The following is a 7,431-nucleotide window of genomic DNA, read 5'->3' as shown; positions in this document are numbered from 1 at the left end:
CAGGCTTTACTACTATTTAGCGATTGCCGATTGAATCTGATGTGATTGATCCAACTCCCAAAAAATTGGTGCTCCATCCACTACGGGACCGGGGACCATGATTAGCAATACCTAGCTGGAGTACTGAATAAAATTTGTGGCCCTCAATTTGGTTGAGGACACCAGTTTTCATTAGCACAACAGATGTTGCCAGGGACTTTAAGACATAGTGCACTGCCTTGTAATCCTTTATCCCTCGCTTTGCTCTCATGTCCAGCTCTGGCCAAAGGTTTTCCCCTTTAGTTATCAAAACAAACTAAATGTCCATCCACAAACTTTACAAAGATTGATGAGGCTAAAGCATGGTGTCATATTGTAATGCATAATGGAGTTGTGCCTATGCAGATTTTTGAGAGTCAAGGATGAAGATTGGACTGGTGGACTTCTGCCTCTGTGCTTTGCTGAATGCATCCATCCATCCACCAACATGCACATCCAGGAGAGAAGCGAGGCTTCAGATTTGGTAAGGTGATAAGAGTGGAGCTAATGACAACAATCACCCATGAATGGAGGATGAGCATGTCAGATCAGTTCGATTTGTATAGGTGACCACAATAATAATGGCCAGACAACAGAATGCTTCCTTGCAAACCAGACCCAGTTATGGCACGCCATGCATGTTTACCCCTTTTTGTGAGAGCAGTGAGCCAAAGTTCTGTGTGTCATGGATCGCTGAGTCTTGATCACCATAGAGATACGAGAGTAGGAAACACTTGCATCCATCAGGCCAGGTTGAAAATTTCCTTGACACCCATACAGCCGAGACATAGCACTAGGATGTCGGACTTCACAAGTACAACAAGAGTATTAATAGCCTTGATCGGGAGGCGCCTTCTCGGAACTATCCATAATCCTGCTGTTCTGGAAAATGTAGCAGAAATAAATCATGTATTTGCCTATCTGTATTATGAAATGTTAGAAGAAACCCAACACAAAGTTAAGAATCAAGTATATGATTAGTGACCTGCAAATTGTATACCCTTTCTTTTGTATGTGCATTGTACCTTACAAGATTTGGAATAAGCTTAACTATTGCAACAATTATTTTTCAGTATAGAATAAAGTTGCAGGGTAGTAGTTCTGTTATATTCAAAGCAAGATTCATTGTACTAGACGTTGTTTTCAGCATTAGCATGGTGGTACCATGGGAAGATAATAGTCCAAGGCTGGTCTCTTATTTTAGATAATGCTAGATTACAGTTCTGCTATAGGCCATGCGTAGGGAAAATCATCACTAACTGTAGTTCTGCCAAAATGTTTCCCATGTATATGATCATCAATTAATTTCACCAAATGTTCAAGAGAGAATACCTTATTTGGCCCTTCCTTAAAATTTGGTTCCTTTTTTGGCCCTGGTAAAAAATTTCTTCCTGTTTTAACACTCAAACTTCATTTTGTTCCCTTTATGACATTTCCGTCAGTTTTGACAACTAACACCGTTAAATGCAACATGAAAAATCCATTTTACCCCTGATGTATTTTGTGACTAAAATTATGAGCTGGAAGTCAAAAGCTATGGCGATGTAGGCGCGTGGACAAAATGCTTCAGTGCCCTGGATTTGCAACGAAATTATATTATAAGATTGTACTGAGAAACCCATATTAATAAGAACCAGTGCACTAATTAACATGTACGAGCAGTACAGACATGCACAACAATCTCACGGTTTCTCTCTTCACGCACAACGTGTAGAAGAGATCCATCTCTCAATTTCTCTATTTGCACACAACACACACATCACATCACACACGCACGAAGAGTACACACTGGACCATGGAAAGCACGCAGCCACGGCGACCCAGTTAGCACGCCCCTGCCACCAACGGACCTCCGGTGTAATAACCCTGATTTTTAAGGATATTTATTTTAAGTTGTTGAGTTAAGTTAGATAATTAAATTTGTATTATTTGTTTAAATAAATAATTAAGAAAATAAGATATGCTACACCAAGATTAGTACATGGATAATGGGAAGATGTACACGGGTGGAGGAAATCCTCCGAAACTAAGTAGTACGCATGCCAATATATAGAGAACTTGTGAGAAGAGAAGAATAGATGTGGAGTTTTTCCTCTGGCTCATGTCGGTCTGACTCAGCAGTAGTACAAAGTAAATAGAAGTACAAACTAATCATGAAGTAGCTAGCTAGCTATGTGGCCTGATATTTATGGGATGTACATGCATGTGCTGGCAACACTCTAGAAATACTTAGGACATTCAAATGGCTACGTGGAGACTTTGCATGGTGGCCACAGGTTTGTTTGGCCTTTGCACTAGTGAGAGGTGCAGCAACTGGAGGGTCTCGGGGCGTGACATCCGGTGCCGCGACTTGGGCCTGCACAGCGCCGCCGCGCCCTCCTCCATGCCTCGCACCGCAACTAAATTTTTCATTTTTTTCCGACGTGGTAAAGCAGGGGTAAATAAGACATTTCAAGTCACATTTGATGGTGTTAACAGCAAAAAGTGATAGAAGTGTCATGGGAGGAATAAAATGAATTTATGATGTCAAAAAGGGAAAAATGAAATTTCTAGGGCCAAATAGGGAACCAGATTTTAAGAAAGGGCCAAATAAGGAATTCTCTCAATATTCAAATCCCTCAAAATAAGTTCATACAATGACAGAGGTAAACCTTTCTGTATTTGACATTCAGATTACCTTTAGCACTGAAATTCTGAATGACTAAAGTTATAATTATTCATGTCATAGATGTGACATTCTACATCTCTATTGCATTTGGCTCAGAATTACTAGCAAGCATGTATAAAAGTTTCACCATTTTAAAATTTTGCAGGGCATTCCTCTTTATGGAAAATATATATGAGTTCCTCTTTATGTCTTTACTTCTCCGAATGTCTAAGGAAAATAGTGACTACATTGCACCTAAGTGTAGTATGTATGTATGTTGTAGGAATATATACATATAGGGCATACAAGGAACATGACTCTTATTTTGTAAGAAAATGGGAAATATGCTCTGTTTGAGGCAAGAAATATACCTCATCTATACCAATATAAAAAGACCCAAAGAGGCAGATCCAATTAATCTCGGCCATCAAATCATGTCAATCCAACGAACTAGACTGCTTCAATGTCGAGCGCTCAACACGTTTAGCGTGCAGTTAATTCCATGCCAAATATAGTGCTGATCACATAATAACACGCAAATAATATCCTACTTAATATCAACATGCACTTAATATACTTCTAAATTAACGTGCAATGCACGTACACATTGACTATTTACAAACAGAGGAAACATTTGGGTAGGTTACGTGAATGTCACAGGTACTGTTTTCATGGTATAACTTATATTCTTTGAAGTTCAAACTAACATGTCCGTACAAGCATCAATAGCTGCCCAAAGAAGTTCCCTACGATCAATCTCATCCTCACTAAGAGCCAAGTGCCAATTACTGACTATGTTTCTATGGCGGACGCTCTAGCCCCACGCTCGCACCGCGCCGCTGGCCACTCCGGCCACGGCGGCCACCCCATCCCCGGCTGCGACTTGGCCGCGCCAGCCACCCCCCGCACCGTGGGTCGTTCCGGCCTCGGCGGCCACCCGCGGCGTCTACCAGCTGCTGCCTGCTGGGCGGTATGGGACGGTCGTGTTCTCGTAGATCTAGCGCTAGTGGTAGCCTGCGCGCGGTCTCGCCTGCCTCCCCTGCGTCCTCTGGTCCGTCCATGGTGCCGGACTCGCAGCTGTCTTGCGGAGTCAATGCGCGAGATCCAGGTTCTCCGCCGCAGATCCTGCTTCGTGGAGAGAGCTCCACCGCTGCGCCCCTGCTCCGCCCTGCGGATCTAGCCGCGGATCCTCCCTCCTTGCCGTTTTTGGAGCGACCACGCCTTCACTCCATTGTAGTTGCACCCGCTGCTGGCATCAATCCCTCCCCTGCAGAGGCGGGCGGGGATGGACCGACGTCTCATCCCAGAAAGACCGGCGCCCAAGCTCTGGCATGGCGGGCAATAGGCCGCGCCCCCCTTCGGCCCTTCATGGCCGCCGAGGCGACTTCAATGCTGCTGCCGGTCGGGCTGCCTTCTTAAGCCAGTTCCGGGGGAAGTGCTTTCGTTGCCTGAGCAAGAAGCATTGTAGGAAAGATTGTCGCGACCCAATCTGCTGCATCATCTACAACCTCTCTGGTCACTTCGGTCGGGAGTGCCCTCAAAACCCCAAGCGCAACCCCGCCGCAGCCACCGCCCGGGTGCCGGCGCGGGATAGACTTCGCTTCCCTGCTGCTGCTGCTGTGCCTTCGTCCCCCGCCCCGTCGCCGCCCCTCGCCATGGAGGGCACCCACGTCGCCAACCCCGCGCGCAGCCCGCGACAAAGCTGCAAGGTGGTCATGTCCACCCGCGCCCTGGAGCACGCCACCTTCGTCCTGAAGCGCCAGGCGGTGTTGCTCACGGCAGCGGACGCGAGGCGATCCTCCAGCGCCATGGCGGTCGGGCAGGAGCTCGAGGCTCGGTTGCGCATCCCTCTGCACCTGCTGCGGATCACCAGCCACGACCCGAAGGACTACCTCATCATCTTTGATCTGTCGATCCATCAAGACCAAGTCGTCAAGCTGGGCTCCCTGACGGTCGACGGCGCCAAGTTCTTCATCAAGCGCTGGCACAAAGACGATCACGCCGTGGTTCAGACCTTCAACTACCATGTCCGGGTGGTCATCGAGAAGATGCCCCAGCACTTCTTGTTCGTGGAGGGGGCCGAAGAGGCTCTCGGCTGCCGCGTCGACCGCCTCGACAGTCGCACTTTCGAGCGCAGCCACGCCAAGAGCTTCGCCTGCTGGGTCTGGGTTTGGGATGTGGCCCTAATCCCGACCAAGCACACGTTCTGGCTGATGGAGCGGGGAGCGGGCCGCGTCGAGATGCTGGGCTTCTCTCCGCCCGGCCGTGTCGTCGCTGCACCACCTTCTGCAAGCCGCCATGATGTCCTCATCCATGTGGACCGCATAGGACTGGTCCCCCTACGAGCCGCGATCACCTCGCTCTGTGCAGAGCGGCCTGCCCTCATCGGACTCTGGCGAGGACGACAGGCCCATGCCGCGGATCATCCCTGCCGGCTCCTGGAAGAAGGGGGTGGAAGATGGCCAGCGTGAGCCGCAGCACCGTCGCCAGCTTGCTGCGCTTGCGGACATGGGGTACCACGGCGCCCCTCGCGGAGGTGGTGGCCGCAAGGACGACGACGGAGAAGATCAGGGTGGGCGCAGGTCCTGGAAGGACACGCTCCTAGGCCGGAGTCGTGCCGGAAAGGAGGTGGCCGACCAGGAGGGCGCGTCTCGTCGCCGCAGCCGCTCCCCCTGGGTAGCGTCACTCCGAGAGCTCGCGGGGCCGCTGCAACTCAGGCCGCCGCCATGCTGCGGGCGCGGGGGCCGCTCTACTCCAGGCACCGCATCCCCTGCCCTCGCCGCCGCCCGCTGAAGCTGCACCAGTCCCTGACCCGATCGCCGACTTCTTCGCCGGCGCCAAGAACCAGCTCCCGCAGCCACCCCCCTTCGACTGCATGGCTGCTGAGCTGGAGGCCCACGTGGCGGCTGTGGTCTCGGCCCCTCTGGAGTTCGACGACCAAGTCAACAGCATCCACGCGGTGGCCACGGGCTTGCCGGACGTCTTCGGCCCAACCCTGGCCGGCCCAAGCGCCGCGGTGGGCCACCTCAGTCGCAAGGAACCGGCCCGTCCCACGGCGGCGGAGATGCAGCTGGGCGCCGTCACCCACCAGGTCTGCTGCCTCCAGCTTGGTGCAGAGAGCGAGGCTTCAGACCCGGCCGCTAGCCCGCTGCGCCTCTTCCAAGCCACCAAGCCGCCGTTGGTGCCTGAAGCGTCGGTGCGCCGATCGTCTGCCCCGCCCAAGACTAGGGTCGTGCCTGCTCCTGTTCGCCATAGCGCCCGACAAGCTGCAAACCCGACATTCGTGCCCGTCTCGCAGCGAGGGACCCTGTGGCTGGTGCGCAAGCTGGGCTTGCTTGGTCCAAAGGAGAAGATGACCGCCAAGACAGTCGAGAAGCTGCTGCACAAGTTCGATGAGCCGCTCACTGACGGCGACATTGTCTGCATCGCCAAGCTGACCCGCCTCAGCAAGGAGGCGCTGCGTGTGGCGGCTTCCATGGACGGTCCTGATGGAGTTGTCGAGGAGGCCGCAGTTTGATCATGTTAGTCCCATGTCGTAGTAATCTCCAATGGCGCCCGGCCTTAAGCGAGGTTGAGTTAGACTCACTTGTAATGCTTGTAGGGTTAGCTGTTAGAGGTAGTCGGCGCTGCTGCTATTTGGGGCCTATTGGTGGGCATCAGCGTCCCCCGAAAGGTGGTGGAGTGTGCTTGTCGTCGTGTTCGTGTGTCTCTTCGATCAATGGAACTAGTAGCTATTGGAGTATGATCATGTTTCCTTATGGATGACAACCACTGCCCCATAGTTAGCTGGAATGTGCGTGGGCTCAATATGCCGGCCAAGCGAGACACTGTCTGCGAAGCCGTTGCGGCGCATCGACCAGCGATCCTTTACCTTCAGGAAACAAAGATCGACAACTGGTCGCCGGCCCTAGTTAGAGATGTAGGAGGGAGCAGGTTAGCCGATTGTGTAGTTTTACCTGCGATTGGCTCCAGGGGCGGGGTGGCCATCCTCTAGGATAACCAGATCGTCTCGATCGTGTCCCGTGTTGTTGGTGAATTCGCCATCACTGCTAAAGTCACCGTCCTCCGATCGGCCGCCACTTTCTGGCTAACCACTATTTATGGGCCGGCGAAGGCTCGGAAGGACGTGTTCCTGCTTGAGTTGGCTAGATCAGCCCCCCCCCAAGTGATCCCTGGCTACTCACCGGCAACCTCAACAATATCTACGAGGCTAGAGATAAGAACAATTTCGACCTGAATCGGCGTATCATGGGGAGGTTTGGGGCGGCTATAGATGCGGCTGGGCTGCCGGAGATTAAGTGTAAGAATAGGCGGTTCACCTGGAGTAACGAACGGCAAAATCCCATGCTGGTTAGTATAGATAAATTCTTCTGCAATGTTAGCTGGGAGCTCCTCTTTCCCGCCTACATTCTGATGGCTTCTGCTACAGCGTGCTCCAACCACTGCCCGCTGATCCTGGCGCCATGCGACGCCCCGATCAGTTGAGCTCGTTTCCATTTCGAGAGCTTCTGGCCGCAATTCCCGCACTTTCACACTACTGTCGAGCGTGCATGGAATCGCCCGGTTCAGCAGCGTTGTGCTTTTGCATGGCTGCAGGTCAAGCTCACCGGGACTGCCCGCGACCTGAAAATCTGGAGCAGATCGCTGTTCAGCGATGCAAAGGCGCAGTTTCACATCGCCAGCGAGGTAATCCTCCGGCTGGACGTGGAGCAGGAGACAAGAACACTTTCAGCCGCGGAATTCAACTTGCGCAAGCTGCTCAAGAT

The 7,431-nt window shown here is 52.0% G+C and overlaps 1 long non-coding RNA gene across 2 annotated transcripts; it reads right to left on the bottom strand.

Moving 5' to 3' along the window:
* Positions 1 to 101: 101 nt before the first annotated feature.
* LOC119269379 lies at positions 102 to 3,085 on the bottom strand. 2 transcript variants are annotated; one of them, XR_005133573.1, is made up of 2 exons: positions 3,037 to 3,085; positions 102 to 900 (listed from the first exon to the last, which is right to left on the bottom strand). It is a non-coding gene; the product is annotated as an uncharacterized LOC119269379 (long non-coding RNA). The 2 variants fall into 2 exon arrangements; XR_005133576.1 differs by lacking the exon at positions 3,037 to 3,085 and adding an exon at positions 1,351 to 3,028.
* Positions 3,086 to 7,431: the final 4,346 nt, after the last annotated feature.

This window comes from Triticum dicoccoides, chromosome 1A, assembly GCF_002162155.2.
Source record: "Triticum dicoccoides isolate Atlit2015 ecotype Zavitan chromosome 1A, WEW_v2.0, whole genome shotgun sequence".
Classification (NCBI taxonomy): Eukaryota; Viridiplantae; Streptophyta; class Magnoliopsida; order Poales; family Poaceae; genus Triticum; species Triticum dicoccoides.
This window is presented reverse-complemented; position numbering and strand designations above follow the sequence as displayed.